We start from the raw sequence: 20814 nt of genomic DNA, 5'->3' as shown, positions 1-20814 counted from the left end.
GCTTCAGTCTCAATAAACTGCCTATACGGCTGCAATTTGTAATCATTTGTGCAGCTGCCGTAACTGTTTAGCGGGACCCCGACAACCCCAGACAAAAGCCGTTTCGCCGCGATGCGGGGGTCACGCTTCCAGCGCCGGGCACATTTCACCTTTAATAAACATGGTAATGGGGGTTGCACTTGGAGGAGAAAACCCGAGACGCCTTCCCACTCCGGTGCCCCTAATCGCAGCCTCCAAGGTAGCACCGAAATTAAACTTCACACGTGCAAAACAAAGTTTACAGTCTAAAAACCCTATTATAGTAACAACTTCCTCCCCCTGCCTTAGGCTGCCTTACTCCTTCCCCGCTACCGAGCTAGCCCAGAGCGCTGTCCCGAGCGGCGCGGGGGGAATAAAAGCGTGGCTGGATGGCTCCTATTTTTATGTTTACATTCCTGAAGTGTCTTTTAACTGACCGCCATTCCCCCTCTTCCCCGCGAGCAGCTCCACCAGCCACCCCTGGAAGCGCTTCCCCCGCGCCCCTCGCACAAAGGCGGGCGGGCGGGCGGCGAGCGGCGGCCGGTCCGGGCCCCCCCGGCCCTCTGCCCCCGCGCCCCCTCCCCTCCGCCCCGGCGGCTTCCTGGACAGATGCACCGGGGGGAGGGAGGGGAGAGAAGAAGGGGGGAGCTGCTCCTTCCTCCTGCCTGCCGAGAGGGGCCCCGGTCCCAACTGGCTCTCAAAACCCAGACACAAGGAATTTATACCCAGGCAAGCTTCCCGGAGCACAGGCGCAAGCTCCCCCACGCGTCTCCCAAGCCCAACACGCGCGGCCGGGCACGCACCCCCCGAGCCGCCGCGGTCCCGGCCCCACCGCGGGGCTCCTGCCCGCCCGCCCGCCCGCCCCGACGGCGCTCGCCCCGGCCAGGGGCAGCCGCCGCCCCGGCCCCCGCAGCCACCTTTGTTTTTGCGGCGTCTCCGACGCCCGCCCGCTTCGCGTCGCGGCTGCTACAAGTTAGACCCGGGCCGGGTGATCCCGCGGCCGGCCCGGACAGGGCATTTCCCGGGCAGAGCCGCCTCCCCGCCGCCGGGCCCGGCTCCGCGGCTTCCCCGCCCGCCCGCCCTCGCCTCGTTCCCTCGGTGGGGACAGCCTGCCCCTTTAAGAAGTCTCCGCACATTTTCCCCCCTCGCAGAATAAATATGTATTTTTTTTTTCCCTGTACACCTATTTCCCCAGCGTGGCCGCTCCATTGTTTCTGCTCCGCCGAGACGCAACCCCTGCCCGGCCGCGAACGGGGAGGTGCGAGCAGGGAGCGCAAATAGACGCGAAACTTACCTACAGATTGCAAAGCAGCCTTGCAGCAGCAAAATAATAAGAAAGAAGGCAGGCAAAATCCTCTCTCCCCAACTGATTTGCAGCTCTACTCGGGTATTTTTAAATATCTAAATTTCTTTTTATTCCCCTCCTTTCTTCTCTCCCCCCTCTTTCTTTTTTCTTTCTCCCCAACCCCCCCCCTTTTTTTTTCCCTTGCCCACAGACAGTGAAAAGGAGCTCAATGTTAGTGGGTGAGTAAGTGAATCAACTAGCAGAGAGCACAGCAAGTTGAAGTGTCAAATTACATTGGCTATTCTATTACCAAAGGGCCATGCTTTGTGGCTGCTGGCAAAATCTGTCCCAGATTCCTATCTGAAAGGGAGCTGCCTCCTACAGGGATGTTCTTTCCTTCGCCCTCTCTCTGTCCCTCTCTCCCCCCTCATCCCCCCGCAAATCACACGAAGTTAAAAATCTTAGATACGAGTTAAAATACAAATATTGTCTTACAGTATATTTTAAGGCGGGGATTCTCGTTTTAGTCTTCCTGAATACCAGGCACACTCGGAAACCCTTCCACTCTGGAAACTGAAAGCACGAGAACATCTATCCTCCCTTCTCGAATTTTTGTATTATTGAATAGGGGAAAACCGCCCTGGACTCAGTACACTCTGAAGCGTGCGGTGCCTCCGTGTGTAGCGTCTTCACGGGAGAATTTTTACGAGGATGGGAGGACCTACCGGGCGGGCAGGGAGATTACACGGGAACGCGGAGATATTCCGCCGCTCCGTACCTTTCAGTTTAGGTGCCGTGTTTGTGTGTGTGTCACCCCCCCCCCTCGCGCTTTATTGCCACCACCGCCACACTCGGGGCCGCTGTTATTTTCAGATCCCGGAGCTCCAGCCACCCAGGTAGGAGCGGGGTCCTCCCGGGGGTCCCCGCCCGCCAGCAGGGATCTGCTGGGGAAGCCGTGTGGGCGGCAGTGCCCGGCGGGGCGGGTCGGGGAGGCGGCCCCGCCGCGGGGTGGGGGGGCCGGGCGGCAAAGGCCGGGCTCCCCCCGCCGCCCTGAGCGCGGCCCGCGGCGCTAACAATAGGGCGTGCTTGCCCCCCCCCGCCAGGAAATGCAGCCCGATTTCCAGGGAGAAAATAACAAGAAACCGTCCTTGTCTGTCGACCACCAATCTGCTAAAAAACAACTCCCTCGACTTCTCTTCCCCTTGATAAAACACTTCCAGGACAATCAATATTTTATGATGAGTTGTTAATAAGCCTAATATATTCATCCCTGCTCCAACGGGGCTTGTTAGATTATGCAATTAAGATAAGCAATTTAAACAGCACTGTGCTGCTCTTCGCTGGCCACATTCGTCTTGTTGGAGGAGGAGAAAGATCTGGACTTTAAAGGGATGTCGAATTACTCGGGGGGCGGAGGAATTTTTTTTTTTTTTTTAATGCGTGCAGCCAGAATCGCACGTTAATGTCGCTCTCCACACCGGTAACCCCGCGGACCTCCCCCGGGAGCGCTCTCCCGCCGCTCCGACGGCTGCAGCTGATTTACGTCCCGATTTGCAGGGGGCGGCTCAGGCGCGGGGACGGCGGCGAGCGGGGCAGCACCGCCCGCGCACCCCCCGAGGGCAGCGGCCCCGGCGCGGCCCTCCGCCCCCTAATTTACGCCTTCGCGGCTTCCCCAGAAAAAAAAAAAAAAAGGCAAAAAAAATAAAAAGCTCTTCCTGCCGCTCTTTCCTCTCCTGCCTACCGCCCCACGATCGCCTCCGCGGAGCGGCGGGGGGGACCCTGCGGGCGCGCCGCCCAGTCGCAACCCCGCTGACGCCCCGAGCGAGGAGGCAGCGCGGCGGCCTCACTCCCCGCCCCGGTACCGCTGCGGCTGCGGGGGAGCCCCGGGCGAGCGGCGTCCCCCCTCCCACCACCCGCCCCCGCGGGGGCGGCCGGCGCGCCCCGCCGCTCCGGCGCGGCTCCGGCTCCGCGTTTTGCTTGCGGCCGCGGTGTCAGCCGGGGAGCGCCGAATAACAAAGACAAGTTTGAGAGCAGCCGCCGCCGCACAGGCTGCAGTGACGTCAGGGAACAATGCTGTGCCAGCCGGCCCGCCCCGCGCCCGCCGCCCCTTAAAGGCGCAGGGCCGGCCCGCGGGGCGCGGCGAGGGGCCCCCGCGGCTGGGGGAGAGGGGGTGAGGCTGCGCGGTGTCCCCCTGACACAGCGCCCGCCCGGGCGGAGAGCGGCGCCGGTTGGAGCTCCGTGTCGCGTCTCCCTCCCGCGCGGCCCGGCCCCGCCTGGCCTCCGCCGCCACGGAGCGCTCCCCTCAGCTGCCTAGAAGACGCGGGGGCCGCCCGAGCGGGAGCCCCCCCTCCGCCGGGCCGGGCGCTCCGTCCGCCGCGGCCCTGGGGAGCAGGGTGAGCTGCGGTCCTGGCTAAACGCCGCCTCGGCCTAAGGCCGGGTGTCCGGCGCGCAGGCCGCGCTGCCGGGTGTCACTCACACGGCCCCTGCTGCACTCGGGAACGTGTTCTTCAAAGGGCTGGGCCCTCGGGGCCACGGCATTACCGAGCGGCACAGCCCCGGGGGCAAGGGCCTCCACAGCCAGCCCTTCAAGCGGGTTTGGCCGAGATGCCACCGCCAGCTGTTCAGCAGTGACCCCCTCGCTTCCTCCTTTGCCCTCCGAGAGCCTCGCCGACCCCAACCACGTTAACTTGCAGCCCACAGATCTGAACGGCGGGTGCCGTTCAGTCAGCCCAGGAGTCATTCCACGCCTGCACAGCATTTTATGTCCATTATCAAAACAGGTGCTGAATAAAACAGCCTTCTAAGTAACCGACAGTGACACTGTAGCAATATAGTAATTTTCTGATAATCACACAGATGTCGTTGCATCATACCTTAATAGTAAATGAATTTTCTTCTTTTTTTTTTTTTTCAGGCATCAGCTCAATAAGGCGTCAAAACTTCTCTTTCCAACACAGGGAAAGTCAAGCAGGAGATTTGATGTTTCATTGCTTTGAGCTGTCTTACAAAATTATAAGATTAGAAAATTAAACGTATCTCTGTGCAGAAAAGCAATTACAAGGGCATAGCCTGTCCTCTGCATTTAAGCATAACTTCCACTGATGTCATCCAGGCAGTAAACAGATTGGTAATAACACATTTACTTTTTCAAGCTTTTTGTAGATTTTCTGCAGAATGCTTTCCACATCACCACATAGCACAGGATTTACCAACATCACCCTGCCATCTTTCAGAAACTAAGCTGCCTGAGCAGTACACGGGTAGGAAAATAAAGGTCTTGCAGAAAATAAGTTCAGTGATTCAGCATTGAGCCCCCTGAGCCTACCTCGACTAAATCGAGGTTTACCACACAGAGTTCAGAGGCACCAGAGGGGCTGGAGGAGATACCAGTCCACAGGGGACGCACAACTGCGACAGCTTTGGCCACTTGCAGTGACAGCAAGCAGTGACTGGTGTCACAGCCACATCGCAACTGCTACACCTGCTGTGTAGCACCCTTCAGTCACAGGAGAGATTCCCTATTTTCACCATGGGCTGCTGCATTCACCCGCTAGGTTTTGGCCGAAAGTTGGTTGCAGCAGGCAGTTTATCTAGAATATTTCTCAGTTTCTTTGTAAATTAAATTTAACTCACTAAAGATTAAGAGGGCCTTAGTTTTCTCTGACCTATGCTAATATGATTCATGAAATTAAAGAGGTGCCTCTAACCCACATTAATGTGCTTTCTTTCAGCCAGGGACTCAGCTAGTCCACAGCAAAGAATAAAGAACTTTCACAGCTGCTCCAGTGCACTGCCGTTTGCACCATAAAGAGTGGACTGGTACTTGGACTAAAAAACAGGGTTGGGAGTTTAGACGTGCGGCCGGGCTGGCTTAGGTTATTCAGTGTTGTCCCAAGAACACCCCTGCAAAGAAAGTGTTCAATTAGGCTGACCAGCCTATTTTTCCAACTCCATTGCAATATCAAAGCAAAAGGAGTATTTGTAGCATGGTGAAGCTTTAGGCCCTTTTTGTTTAAGAGCCCAGGCTGCTTTTTGCAAATAAGCATTCTTGACAATTATGAGGTGGAGAGTAATTGTAACTAGCCTTAAAACAGAAGTTGCTCAAACTTCAGAGCACGATCTCAGATGCTGGCATAACAGCATTCTGCTGCTGCAGCAGCAAAGCCGTCAGCAAGCAGGCAGACACAGTTATCCACATTATTCCACGCTCTGTGGTAGGCCTGTCCACAAGGGATTAGACCAAATCTGCTAACCTAATTTCTGTTATACAACCTAAGACAGATCTGAACTCTTTTCTCCAGAGGATTGTATGTTAAACCAGAATATCACCTCCCCGTAACCCTCTTCAGCTGTAGTTTCAATTAGGTTTTGCTGCTATCATAATCCATACTGTACTGCAATGAAAAGGGAATTGGTTGAGATGGCATGTAGACATTGCATCTAGACATACCCTGGTTATTTGTATACAAGTTTTATCAGGTAACTGCTATCAGTGCAGCTTTTTGCAGCACAGGGTTTAGCACAGGCCATGGAGACCAAAGGGAGTAAGTGGTTAGATCGCACATCCACACTGAGCTATTGATGCTACAGCCATTAGTAACTTAGCTACCTAGTTTAAGAGCTAGCTCAAGTAAGCTCAACATGGACTGCAGGTGTACGGCATGCACAAGAGGCTACCTACAATAAATACTGATTGCACGATAAGGTCTGACGTCAGCATTACTTAGCTTGTAGCTATTTGCAATTGTCATGTCACCATCACGTGCAAGGCACCACCACACCTGGCATTGCCCAGATACACACCTTTTGAAGTCTTCTGAGCCCTCATAGAACTGTTCATTCATCAACACAGATCTCTGATCTGCTTTTCTGTCATAACCTATGGGTTTATCTCATGCAAATGCTTGCTCAGATCAATAGTTACATTGAAGTTTAGCTAATATTGCCACACAATGAGGGAGAACAAGTCTTTTTCCAACTTAGCAACAGCACAGAATGCCAGGAGTAATTCTACTGGATGCAGTTAAATTTCACCAGTGTGAAAGTGAGATTAAGTGAGGCTACAGTCAGGCTGTACACATTTCACTATGCACAGTGAAAAACGGTACAGTTTATTGAGGACTATGTCCGTTTGTGTGTTTTCCTTGATAGTATGGGAAAGAAAGCAGGGTTTATTTGGATTCTTAAATTAGAGATGAAATTGCTATGCAAAGACATTAAGGAGCTTTGCAGTGATGCAAGCAGAGTCCTAGAGGAAAGAGTAAACAATTTTACTGAGAAAAACAAATTGAAAACAATTACGAGACGTTAAGACAGAAGTGGCTGGAGGTTTGGGCTTTTTTTTTTTCCCCTTCCCTTTTCCTTTTGAGGCCTGAAAACATTTGCCTGTTGTCTTAAATTTGATCCCTCTTTGATCCTCCTCAGCCTATACTGCTTAAGTCACATAGACATTCGTGACTAAAATCAAGGACCAGATTCCTCCAAAGGAGCTTCAGTGCCACAGGGAAGGAAAGAAAGGAGCATTGTCAAGACATTTTTTAGTCACTGATGAAACACATCTTGTCTTTTATGGGAATTTACACTCAAACTTCCTTTTACAGTCATTCTTTCTGAACCAAGCTGCTATTTATGCCAGTCTTCTGAAAATTGTTCCATGTACTCAGAAGCCTACAACTCTTCTGGGGGCTCTTCAGGGTGCCATGGCAAGGCAACGTATACACTTAACAACTCCCTAGTCTTGCAAACACGAGACCCAAGTAACTATGACTCCTGAGTAACCACTGAGCAACTTTGCACCCATGGCTCAGTTAGGCGTGGGCTATAGTTTGGGAAGGGTCAGAGCTGTAGTTTACAGCATTGCACTCGGCATTCACGTGCACAGCATTCTGGATTAAGCAAGGTGATTTGATTATTAGTAGTTTGGCAAAAAGAATAAAGCCTTCAAAAATATGATCTAGAAAGACAGCACTGAAATCCAGGATGTATGCCTTCAGGAGTCAAGGATACGGCTTAAAAACAAAAACAAAGAAGAACTGAAAGGATAGGAAGAGAAGTCATGCCGTGTGCTCAATAACATACTGAAAAGGAACTTAACATATGTGAACTGAGGAAATGCAGCATTGTAAACATGCTATTTATATAGTGCCAAAAGTGTACTTTTATGGGGACATAAACATTAGTCACCCCAGTGCATACAATCTTTCCTGCTAAAGAAGATAAAGACACATCCCTGTCAAAGCCAAGCCAAAGTCCAAATTCAAGAGCCAAGCACATCTCAACTTTCAGAAATCTCAAAATTTGGTCTGGGGTGAAGTCACTTGGCTCCTGCAAACCTTGCCCATAAAGCAAATAATTTCAGAACATTGCAACTGAGATTTGTAAATAAGGACTTTAGTCACTTCTGTTGTTATTAAAACCTTTTCTTTTTTTTTTTTTTTTTTTTTTCCTAGTAACACCACACAGTTTCAGGAGGAAAAAGTGAAAAAGAACACAACCTTATCCAAGTTTAAACTCGGGAACATATTCAGGCAGAATATAATTAGCAAAACTGGAAGATGGGCGGATGTGCAACATCATGCTCTTACCAAAAAATACCCAAGGATTTTGAATGACCACAAACATCAGAACCTTATTTTTAATCTGTTCCAAATAATGCCATCGTGTAACCTTACATAAAACCAGACATTCACACAACTACTTTGAGAGCATTTCACTTAGTCTGTGAGCAGAGATGTCCATGATGTGGATTCCTGTTTCATAGATGGCAGAAGGATTGCTATCATTTGACTATCTACTGTCAGAATTTGACAGTAAGCAGGTCTTCTTTTAACCTCACTGAATTTTAGTGGAGAAAGGTAATGAGATTTAAAGAACAACAAATGCAACCATGTGTAGAGCAGGAATGTTGAACTCTGAGTCCTACTTCTGTTTCCTTGTCTTCAGCTCTTATCTGACCCAGTCAGGAGACAGAGATGACAAATAATGCAAGCACCAAGTGGAAAACTCTTAGACTGAGCTCTGGTCTGAGTTTCTGCGAGAGATTTTAGTCTAAACTAGCCAGCCTGACAATGTCAGAGGAGAGCAAACAACAATAAAGTAAGATGTTATTGTAAGGACAGTGAGGACTGCTTCATATCAAAGCTTGCCAGAACATTATAATGCTTCATAACACAGCTAATAATGCTAAATAAAATGTAGCCTTAGACACACTTAGGACTAGATTCTCAATGGGTCCTCTCATTTAGCATGCAGCATAATTTATTTTTTTTCCCTAACCAACTGTATTTTGTACCACAAGAGATGGTTAATACAATTTTGGAAAGAGAAAATAATAATTCATAAAATATGAATAAATAACCATAAGTTGTTTACACAAATAAACATTCTGAGGCATGGGATTTTATTCAGTAATTGCCATATTGGTCATAAAACATGCCCAAGAGCCCAAAGAATTACTTCATTGCATTTAGCAGCAACAATTAACCTCTCAATTTTTCACTGCTTTAACAATCAGTATGGTTTTCTACTCTCTAAGAAGAGTTAAAATCAATGCTCTTCTGTGTGGCTGTCCGCTCCACAGGTGAGTGCAAGTGGCACAAAAAAACATCAAGGCTTGAACTGTGATCTGTTAAGTGTAGGCAACAAAACCACACAAAAAATAATAAAAGAAAAAAAGACGATTTTCCTTCCTATTCTGGGGGACTGCATAGGGAACAGTGAAGAATTTCAGAAAAAGTCTCCCTCACACAAGTACCACAGGTAAAAAATTGCTTACAGCTGAATAGGAGAATAAGTGTAAAACCGAGGACAACAGGAAGAGGTGTGGTCCCTAATGCATCATTTGCTCTATTTTATTGTCTGTGAGCCAAGAGAAGTAGACGGCCACTGAAATTCCTAGAGAAAAGAAAAGCCCAGAGGACTACTGAATTAGCAGGTTTCCTGACGCTTGTGATTTTTACATTAAATACTTCCTATAAGAAAGAACGTGTATGTTTTGCAAGAGAGAGCATTCATGAGCTGAAACCTTTTTTTCTCCCTCAATCTTAATTCAAAGATTAATTTAGATGAATAATGTAATTAAGTAATTCAGAAACACTTGTTTTTCCCCCAGTAGCAAACATTCAGCTAAACATGGCAGCCAAAGGGCATGTCATGAGAACCACAGTCGTCCAGACATTCGTAACTGGAGGAAGAGTGCAGATGTGATAGGAATTTGGGAATTCTTTTCAGGTGAACTGCAGATGTGATAAAGGATGTAGACACTGATGCAGCACAGCTACCTCACAATTTGGATAATTAACCCATGGGTAATCACGAATTGACAGTATTATGCTAACTGCAGAAGCTACTGCATCCTGGAAACATTGCTGGGAATATTTATCTTGTATTTTCATCTCACTAGAACTCTAATTTGGACAGCATATTGACCTACTTTCAGTAGGTCACTGCTTTCAGTATGTAAACCCCCACCATCCCCAAACACGGCTATTTCAAATAAGGACAAGGAAAAGAAAGACAAAACTACAGATGTTGCTCGTGCATACAATCAATGCATCCCTCCCCCACTGAAGTTTAATAAGGATTGTTAGTACATCATTGTAGCTGGTAATTGTGTAGGTACACATGGTAATTGCATGTATTTGCACTAATTATGTAAATGCACAATAATTAAAGCTCCAGGGTTTTCATGGTAAATTTTTAAGACACTCATGGATTTGTCATGGCAGAAGTGTCAGTCATGTAACCTAGTGGGAAAGGGGGGGAGGAGGAAAACATGCTTTTTAAAATACAGAGATTTTTACATAAGTACGTGGTTAAAGGACACTGCTTTGTCATCAAACACAGCTGTCATGACTGGGCACAGTTTCTTTCAGAGTCTCTTACCAGAACGAAAATAAATAACCCCCTACAACATACTAAGTTTTTCCCAGTAGGTTAAAATTAAAGATCAGGTATTCCCCCACTTTCTCTACTTAACATTCCAGCTTTTCCCACCTAGCCTTTGAAAGGCAGGAGGAGCAATGAATTTGTGCTCTCTTTTTCTGTCGTGGTTGATCAGTCACTAATATTACCAGTTTTCTCCCTCTCCCAGGGACCTTATCACAGTCCATTGAACATGTCAGTGCAAACACCCTGGTGCTGCTTGGATTTGGATCCATCTCCCAGTGTGGCCTGCTGCCTTTGCACAGGAGTTGTACACTGGATGTTAAAGTTGCTTGTGTCTTGGGGTCTTCCTCCTTTCCTAGCCTCTGCTAAGACTTCAGCCATTCACCCCACACTCAGATCTTCAGAAGTGAACTTGCAGGTTTCCTCTGGGGAGCACCCAGACCTTCCCCAGCACACGGCACAGGAGCTGCCCATGCTCCCCACCGCGCCACAGCACAACTGCTCACCACAGCCTTTGCTGCTGCGCTCTGTGGACCTTTAGGGTCCTAGGGAGTTAACTACTCCTTAATGACTCCAGGCATGTGAAGGAAAAACAGCTTTAGAAGCGCACAGTCTGTGCCTTCTTATACTAAGACAGCAAATAGGGACACACATTGTCCAGCTGTTTAGATAGTTTTAATCACCTCTGGCAGCAAACCTGAGCAACTCCCCAGAATAATGCTGTTGTCCTGATGCCAGGAGCACAAGGAGCTGTTCAAGAACCACAGCAATGCAATATAAGGTGCTATAAATTCAGAACACTGCTAAGTATTTAACACTGAAAAGCTTTCACTTCCAAAACACATTGCTTGAGACCTTAATCACTAAGTCAGTCAGGTGGTGTTTTCGTAGTCACCAAAAGCTGTCTACATTCATAAGACTTAAACCACTTCGAAAGCATCAACCTGACTTGTATTTAATGCACAAATCTTACTTGCACCACCACCCATTTGATTTTGGGTGTTCTTGTTGGCCCCCGCAGCACCGCTACAGCCTCACTTGTTCATACACAGCTGCTTCACACAGGGGCACCTCAGCAGATAGTCAGTGCAAGAGTTTTAAGCTCCCAACACCTAAGAACTTAAACTAAGACACAAAAGAGAACTTCCTCAGGATTTGCAACAAAGCTTCAAGAAGATTTGCAGGACTCGTAACCACACATTTTGCCTTATTTAAACCTAACCCTTTATACAAAGGTCAAAAAGCTCTACATTCATAGCCTCCACCTTTACTGCACCCCAGCACAACACCAGCCACATCTCTTACCTGTAGGACTGAAGACAGGCTGTTCCAGGGTAGCAGAAAAGAGAAAACTGGATCCTGTAACCTTGAGACTACAGGCTGTAGTACCAGCCTCCAAACCCTTCCCTAAGGCTCCGTGTGGCCCTCCCAGATGCTCATTTCAGGCAGGTTTTTAGTACAGCTGTTTCAAATTGGCTACTCAGCCACAGCTGGGGCAATAATTAGTTCTCTTTAATACTTAATGGGTTGGAAGAACGCACGTTTTTGTTGTTGTTTTTTAAGCTCATTTTTCAATGTGCAATCTGCCAATTGTTTTCTGTCTTAAAATAACAAAACAAAACCACAACCTTAACTCAATAACCCCTTTTACCCCCAAATGCCCAAACCCTTTTTCTGAGAATAGGACCAATAAATGTTTCTGCCCTTAAAAAATAAGGGGAAGAAATTACTAGAACTACAGTTGAATCAAAATTTTCTATTTTTCCTGATGCTGTAAATGGGTTTCACATGATTAAGGGGTTTTTTTGTTGTTGTTGTTTGGTTGATTTTGGGTTTTGTTGTGTTTTATTTTTTTTTAATGTGGTTTTGAAGATACTCTTTCCATTTAAAATCTAAAATTAAAGAAAAAATATAGCTTTGTGATAAAAATTCATCAACTCCAGTACAAAATTAATTTAAAAGCACCTTTTAATTGGTGGAGTTCATTCAAATAAGATAGGCCGTCTAGGACAGAGACTATTTTCTACTTTGTTTCTAACAACAGACATATTTTCGAAGTTTTTATTTCCTATGTTAATAAGAATGCCTACACTCAAGCTTGATAGAGATTAAAGATGCTAAGGTGTCATTTTAAAATTTTCTATTTGCAGAAACATGTTTTTTAATTAATTGAGAATCTTGTAGGAGTACAGAGGGTTTCACAGAAATGTAGTCTTTCTAAGAAAACATAAATATTGCTAAAACAGTGTTCTGTTGTAATAATTTCCTTTATTTTTTTCAGTAAATTAATCTGTTCTTCAGATCATGGATTGTGGATGTCTAAAACCATAGAATATGTGTTTTGTGGGCATGAATGGAAAGTAGGCGAGTTGGGTTACAGCTAGAGCATGTTTTCTGTGTGTCTGTAGGGAATTTATTTCAGCTTGTCTTTGTTGTACAACAGTATTGTGAGGCTAAGTTGGAGCTTTAACTTGTGTTAATGCAGGACCAAAGGTCTTTCGGATGTTTATGTCTAGCGGCAACTTGTATGATAAACACTTGCTTCCAGCACCGACACTACCCAAGCCAAGTAAGCCTGCAATCCAGTAAGGTCCCTTGGTCCTCATTCTCCTCCACTTACCACCCAAATACATTTACACAGACAGGAAAATACTAATATCTCTGGGGAAGATGTGCTGGTCACAAGGAGAAAAATTAATTTGTCTGAGCCCTAGGGATTTTTTTAAAGGACTAGCGAACTGAAGGTGTTTATGATATCTACTAGTATTATTCAGATATGTCCTTTTGGTATCTCATACTCCAGCTATGAGCTGCAATGCTAGTGGTGCCAGGCGCAGTGTAAACACAGAACTGTTCTCTTCATATTGCCCTAAATGTCACTGTTGCTTTTCCAGTATGTTTCAAAGGTTTTTTTACCAGCAAGATCAGTACCAGTATCTCCACTTTACAGGTGGGAAAACTGTGTCATCAAATGGTGAAATGACCACAGTCACCTAGAAGACCAATGGAAGAAGGCAATGTAGATATTTTAGAGCTAGTGCCACTCTCTCTTTACTGTTCCAGTGCAAGCACTTTCTTTTATGAAGCGCCTCTCGGGTCAGTGCCTAATTTATGAAAACAGTTTTGGTTAATCAGATTAGCAAAAGTAGTTTGCTGGTACAGTTGACATTCACATTCCTTAGCAAGAAGAGCTGCACTGTTAACTTGTCTGAAAATCATGTCCACAGTGTCTTGAATTGATAACTTGGGCATGAAAATATCTGCAGTTAGCAAATAGTTTATTTAGAAATCAAACATCTGTGTGATTCTTTTGGCCTGCATGAAAAATATGAACAAATATTGTTAAATACAAGTAGATCTAAGTAAATACAATTATATGCATATCAATGTACCTCACAGGTGGTGGTTGTGAAATGAACTCATTGCTCTGAGATCCTCACACGAAATGCCAACACAGCAGGTTATTCGGTCGGACTGTTGGAACATACGAACTGTGGCTGTTTCAAGCCTGTCTGTGGTGAAGGTTTCCTTTACTGGATATCTGCAACCCAAACACCCAGACAGAAGACGTTCTTGCAAATCCAGGCATCATGATTTACTCAAAAAACAGTAGCAGATGCATAACCAGAACCTGAACCTGTTCCTGACAGGGAAACTGCATTGTCAAGTGCCTTGTTCCAACAAGTCGGCAACAGTGTCTGCATATTTTAAATCGCTGTGTTGAGTCATCATCATTTAAATGGAACTTAAACCACCTGAGCGTGTCATCCTTACCCACTACAAACCATCTATGGAGTTTTCCCTTGCAGAGCAGGCGCAGCCCCATAAATTCTTCCTGAGTGTGACCCAATGCTGGGAAGTTATTTCCTAGTTGCTGTATCACAATATATGGCTTTGAAGGGAAGTGTACTAACAGTTCTTTCTTTGCTGTGCTTGTTCTTTTAAAGAAGAAAAATAATTCTATTGTTGCAAGCAGAAATACACTTGTTCTACTTGCCCTTGTCCTCAAAAATTTAAAAGCAGAAAAGTAATCATTTAAGCTGTTTCTTTAGCTGTGAGGTTTTATTTTATTTAATCTCTATGCATACACATTTTCCAGTATACATGCTGAAACAGCAGCCATTTGATTTCGTGTTATCATTAATGATTCTACATTTTTGTGAGTGTTTTGTTTTAAACAGAGGCTCATGCAGCCAGTTTGACTTGAATTAATGGCTTCCTCACTGTTGAAGAAATTCTTTCTACAAATGCTACTTTTTCATATTTCCTTTCTGAGCAGCTGGCACGCAGCAGTTAGACCCTATCTGAGAGGTAGAGGCCAAAATAGTCTCAGTATGTAGAAGTGGCTTTAAGACCACTTATTACTACATGGACTTCACCTTTAAAAACCTGGAAAGTCCCTATATGGATTTGGAAGCACGTATAACATACATTGTACGGCTGCTACTGTTGGGTTTTGCTTAAATACTGAATAAAACTTGTAGATGGAAGCTAGCAGCTAACATTATTTTTGTTCAGGCTCCAAAACCTCGTATGATGGGGAGAGCAGTGACACCTCCAACATTATGTCCTACACTGGTTTGGTAGGTCTTGAAGATTAGATCAGTGGAGTACAAGGTATCCTCATCAAAGTCCTGAAATCACAAGGCACCTTTGCTGGAAGAAATCTGAGTGAGGAGAAAGTGTGAATTCTCATGCTGCCTGAACTGCTCTATCATTTTCACAGGTGAGAGAAATCCCAGTCATGGGCAACCTGTGCTAATGCAGCCCATCCTCCCCTCAGCCTTGTCTCCTTGGATGGTATTTTAGAATCAGTCCTCGGGGACTGAAGGGAGACTTTGTCTGGCTCTACAGAGTGGGAAAGAGAGAAGCAGAACAACTGATGTCTCAAATGATGGAGATGGAAAAACACAAAAGAGCGATTAAAAAAACACCAAACCCTTAGCCTGATATTAAACATCCTTCCTATCTTGTTTTAAATTGATCTGGAGGAAAGGGTAGACGTAATTGACTCTGATCCTTTCAACTATATGAACACTCTTTTTGCTATTTTATAGTCATGTGGAAGACACATCTTGCCAAAGCTGAATTCATGTAATTCATGTAATATTTAGACACCTGTAGTGAGATTATTTTTCCTGTTTTAATTTGAAGAGCTTGTGTTTCTCAGTCTTTTTGCTGTTCAGATTGCTGAAGAATTTAGCTATTTCCCTGGGGAAAATGTATGCCAAAAAACCTGGCAGTCTGGCCCAACAGTACTTATATTCCAAGTATTATAAAACGTATGTAACAAGAATGCTGTTGCTTTCTTTTCAGGGAAGCTGAACAATGAATCCCACAGGGCATCAATGGGAGCAGAATCAAACCTCCCTCCATTCCAGTGTGTTTTCTCTGCTTTTGTGACATGAAGTTAAGGCCCAAATTCTACTAAATACGAGACAGGGAAACTGGTGCAGCCCAGTGGCTTCCCTGAGGTGCTATTTACATACAAATTGTTGCAAGATTAGGATCAGAGGCTCTTTTGTCCATGTCTACCTCCTTCATTCCTATTTGTCTGTTGTTATGTTTTTCTCTTTAAATTGTTTTAACTGAAGGCAAGCAAATATGGTTGGTACATTTTAAATCAGTGTCTGCTCTGCTAATTGTTGGGCTGGCGAAGATCAGCCATGGAGAGTTTGACTTCAGAGCAAGGGTCAGGCTCGTAGAAAAAGTGACTGTATTATATGAGATGTGTAAGGACCCAGTTCTGCAAGACTGAATCAGGCCCTTAATGATTCGACCAAAAGCCATGCAAAGCCATGAGACATTCACGGTGAAAACGTGGCATCCAACTGTAGCCATCCTCCTTCCGCAGAGCTCAGAGCTTTTATGAATACCAGTCAAGTGGAGTAAGATCTACCCCTTTTAAATGGTCTGTTGCCATCCACAAGTGCTCGATAACACAGAAGTAGTACTTCTGCTTTCTTGGAACAAGGCTGCAAGCTAAAACTACTCCTCTGAGCCAGTGGAGTTGCTCTGAGTCTGACCGCCAAGTGGTATATGCCTAATGTAGCTATACATGTTTGTCTGATGATAAGATTTCTGCTTCAGAATTTGTTTTTATTCAGAATCCAAAGAATAAAGTTGGCACATTGAAGATTTCATGTGAAAATTTGAAAAACCATGCTTGCCATCAAAATATTAAACAGTAATATCAATATTGCAATACTTAGTATACCATAACATTGAAAACAAAAGCAATTGAAATGAGTCAGCATGAAATGTTTTCCTTTTATCAAAATAAATGAGTGTTGATATAATGAACTTCTGGTCTCTGCCTTTGAAAATGTCATTGAAATCAACACATTCTCACAAAATATTTGGATTTCACTTGAAATTCATTTTCCAGTTGAAAAATGTAGGCTCTGCATCAACCTAAACGGCTGCAGGAGACAGAGGAAATGGTAGATTGGACCCTCTGGTTTTATATGGGAGTGAGAGCAGAAAGTGCTATATGGTATGTGTTAGTGGGTGTTAATTCACATGTACCTGCTTACAGAGATCTGTGGGCAGCTCTGAATATTGTGCGATGTCCGATTTCTTTCTGTGTGAGTAAAGAACAATATGAATACTTGAAAAGCTGGAGCCTGCTCTGGAGTAGAAAAGCCAGCCCCAGTACAAAGAAATTCTTGTGCCTTTTTAATTACCCTTCTTCACCTATAGGTGGAATTTCCACTCCAACAGCTTTAGCAAGGAGCCTGTTAGCCTGGGAGGAGATTTCTGTTTGTCTTTGTACAGCAAACACTGGCTCTGTTGTGTAGCGCCAGTTTCTGATTCTAATGATTTCCTGAATTCATTCTCTTCTGTACCTCAGGGAAGGAAGAGGTGATCCTCTTGAAAATTCAGATAATTGCTTTTATTTGATTTTTATTAAGCCTCATTCAAGAATAATATGATGGCTTTTTTTATTACATTGTTTATCACTGTGGCATTTTTAAATTTGCTTTGCTAAAAGAAACAGTTTACTAAGCCAAAGTTTTAATTCCAGGACTTTTGCAGGCAGAAAACTGGGAGCATTTTTTGAGGTTGTTTTGATTTCAAAGTCTTTCGTAATATTGATGTCTATCTCTTATTATCTCCAATTTCTTTCTTTAATAGCCCAGGCTTCTTCCCCAGCCCAGCAGCCAGAGCAGGCGATTGTTCATTGCACATACATCTGTGGCCAGGCAGGGCGAGGGATGCTCTTTCTCCCCAACTCCGGCTATCACATCTCCTGGGCAAAGCTGATACCTGCCGTCAGGCGCAGAAAGCTGTGGGAAAGCAGCAGGCTCCAGCTCTGGGTGGAGATAAGTGTGGGGTCAGGCACAGAGCTGCCTGGGGGTTATCCCACTGCACAGCCGGGGAAAAGCCACCCCCTGGTTTTGGCTGAGTCATGGGCTCTTGAGGTGGGAAATCCATCTTCCCGCTGGAGAGCAGAAATGTGCAGCAAGTCCTTCATCCATCCATCCATCCATCCATCCATCCATCCATCCATCCATCCATCCATCCTTCCCTCCCTCTAAAACTCTTTTGTGGCTGATGTTACAGGTATTATTCCCATTGTACACATGGCGTGACTGATGTGGAGAAGCAAAATGCACAATCTGCACTTAGCTGAAATAAAAATAGCCGAGCAATGAAAATTCAGGACTGACAACTTCATGTGCTAACACTAAAGAATATGGATTTGGGAAATTTAATCTATTTACCTCCTTGCTGCCAGTGTGACATCATCTGTTGTCCGTTAATAAGTCACACACAGAGGTACTTGATGTGCGGTTTTGTGAGAGCTATTATTTTAAGAGTTGGTCATTTAAAGGTAAGTGTTTAGGAACATGAGATTTTCATATACTTTTAGAACCAGTTTCTCCCTTTTTCCATTTTATCACAGGAAATCACACCTCAAAACACTGTGAAGACTTTGTGAAAGGCTCTTTTTTATCTCAAAAAGTTTTTAACAAGAATCCAGTCATCTTAGTTAATCCCTTTAAACCATGTCAATATTTACTTTTAAGTGGAGTTTCAAATACTCGATCAGCTGCACTCTCAGTTGAATCGGGACAATTCCCATTGACTGCAAATTACAGCTGAGTACTGCAGGGGTTTACCTTGGGTCTATGTAGTTACAGCTTGTGACGGCAGCAAGGCTGATAGGGTGTCTGTTGTTAGCTTATGCGTCTGTCCATGAATAAGTGTGTCCCCTAGGACTATTTTTAGTCAGCTGGTGTGCTCCTGCCACATCTATGACGTTCTGTACTCCCCCATGAGGTTTCCAGAAGGGCCCAGAGTCTTTAAAATAATCAGTGTGGGATTTATTAAACAGCATGTTCACCCTTGTCTGTTCATCTGTATCTTTTGGAAGAAATGTGACAATTTGGCAACAGCTTGACCCTTGCTCAGAAGGGTGACGGAGAGGGCCGTTCACAAACCCCACCGCGGGTTACATGCCATGGACCAGCAGCTGCAGCAGGCAGTGGGTCCCCAGTTGCAGGGCACATGTTTGTTACCAAAAGCCTGTAAATATGAACAGGACCTCAGCAGCTCCAACAGGATAATGGGCAGCTACAGTTGGCTGAGCACAGATGTCATTGACACAGCTAAAGACCCTTAATAAGCACCGTAGCCATTTCCCATGGTTATCTGCAACCTGTAATTTGTGAGAGAAGCATATTTTGCATGCTACTGGCACCTAGACCTTTGTTTTCTAATTTTGATGGAGTAATGGCAGCAGACCTTGCACTACGAGATGAAAGACAGGCAAATGGAACATCATTTCATAGTATAGTTACCCTATTTCACCCTCTGTTTCTTGAGACCAGGGGCAGGTCATTTCATACCACATGGTATAACTTGCCTTTACCCTTCTTTCATAACAGACTTGTTTGGATCATAGGAAAAGTCAGTTAGTACAAGATGTGGCTGGCATTGTGTTCTGTCCTGCTCACATCCTTGGAATTAACTGATGACCAGTTTTATAGGCAATAAAAATCTTATTTATTTTCCCATTTAAAACTGGATTTTCCTTTTTTTTTTTTTTTTTTTTTTCTCTAACATGGGACACAGTTGTTGTCTTATAATGGTGGGGAAGTTATATTCAATAAGTCCTCTGCTACTGTAATGACAGAGTATTCATGGTACCTCTGATCCCCTTCTTGTCTGTCTGTGATACATCATAAATAGGCTTTATTTTTTAACCAGGGGTCTTATTTTTGCTGGGAAACATTAGGAAGCATTTCCTTAGCTGGCAACGTGGAGTCACCTTTCTGGGGAGCCTTCTGTCATTTAATGTCTCTTGCACCATTGCAGGGGTCACTTTGGATGACTCAGGTGTCCCCTTCTAGTCCCACATCCCCAGGTAGGGGAGAGGTTTCCTATCTGGTAATGTGGTGACAGGGAAAGGCCTGAGCTCACCCTCGTTGCCCTCAGTGTAGGGCACCATATGGATATAGAGGCAATGACTGAAATAATTTAAATCTTCACTGGCTCCTCAGGGTAGCTCCTGGCCTAGGACACCATATGCCTTGGCATTTTCCTGACCATGTCTTATTAGATTGCACGCAGTTTGCACATAGTGTTAGTGAAGCGAACTGAAAATTGTAAAGCTATGGCAAAGATCAGAAGGCAGAAAGAGGTGAGTAAATATAAACAGTGAAGTGAAAGAATGCGGCTGGAGAGCAGTGAGTGCTAAATGGCGTATTTCACAAGAACTTGAGCATGCACTTCCCTAGGAACCACACGCATCTCTGAGACACAGCTCACAAGTCTCGAGCCAGTTACTTTTTTGCTTCCAGACTAAAGCTCGTTTTAGGATACCTCGGCTTTGGCTACTGCTGTCTTTAAGCTATTTATTTTCAGAGACTGACTTCCACATCAAGTAATAAATTGCTGGGATATATGATGCATGCAGAGAACTGCTGGGTACATTTCAACTGAAAACCACACTGGATCAATCTCTCTGCATAGGCACATTTCTTTTTCTGAGAAAAAAAAAAAGCTACAGAGAATCTTGTTGTTTTTTTTTTCCCACAACAATAACTTCATAGAGGGGAAAAAACAAAGTGGCAACACCCTCCCTTTGCTTTTCTTTTCTGGGAGAAGTTTCCTAAAATTAAACATTTTCAGGATTATTTTAATAATTTAAAAGTAGATCTGGAATTTTACTAAATCTGAAAGAAAGCTTTCCTCATTGCTTCCTCCTGATGCTAAAGCTTTTCATGGTACTCTGATGATTCTGGGTTTGTAAGGTACCCCGTAGAGTGACCCTGGAGCCCCGCCTCGCCTCACAGCTGTGGCAGGTCCTGCCGTACCGAGAACTCTTCCACATTCTAGCTGCTTTGCAGTGTAAGTGGGCAACAAGTCTACTTCTTTGCTTGGTCTCTCTGGAATTACTCAAACATAAACCAGCACATATAGAATAAACTGTACGTGTTTTGCCTGTCTCAGATTCCTCACCAGTTTCCTTAGGACTCAAGAGTCTTTTTCCTGAAGACCGCACCCCCGCCAGGCTACTGAAGTATGCTTGTCTCTTCCTCTCTCCTCCCCAAAAACTTCCTTTTGAACATTATGAGTCAGTTATATGTTTCCTTATTATTGTCTGGTCTCACTGT

The 20814-nt window shown here is 45.0% G+C and overlaps 1 protein-coding gene across 7 annotated transcripts in view; it reads right to left on the bottom strand.

The window, feature by feature from the left end:
• ZMIZ1 (zinc finger MIZ-type containing 1) overlaps nt 1–1469 on the bottom strand; it is a 345891-nt gene extending 344422 nt beyond the window's left edge. For 6 of the 7 annotated variants that reach the window (XM_071811737.1, XM_065843042.2, XM_065843046.2 and 3 more), the window contains exon 1: nt 1313–1469. The gene's annotated coding sequence lies outside the window, so the exon portion shown is untranslated. Of the gene's footprint in view, nt 1–935; nt 1043–1312 lie in introns of those variants that run through there. The other variant, XM_071811736.1, reaches the window with a different exon arrangement.
• Nucleotides 1470–20814: the final 19345 nt, after the last annotated feature.

The sequence above is a fragment of the Patagioenas fasciata genome, chromosome 8, assembly GCF_037038585.1.
Source record: "Patagioenas fasciata isolate bPatFas1 chromosome 8, bPatFas1.hap1, whole genome shotgun sequence".
Taxonomy (NCBI): domain Eukaryota; kingdom Metazoa; phylum Chordata; class Aves; order Columbiformes; family Columbidae; genus Patagioenas; species Patagioenas fasciata.
This window is presented reverse-complemented; position numbering and strand designations above follow the sequence as displayed.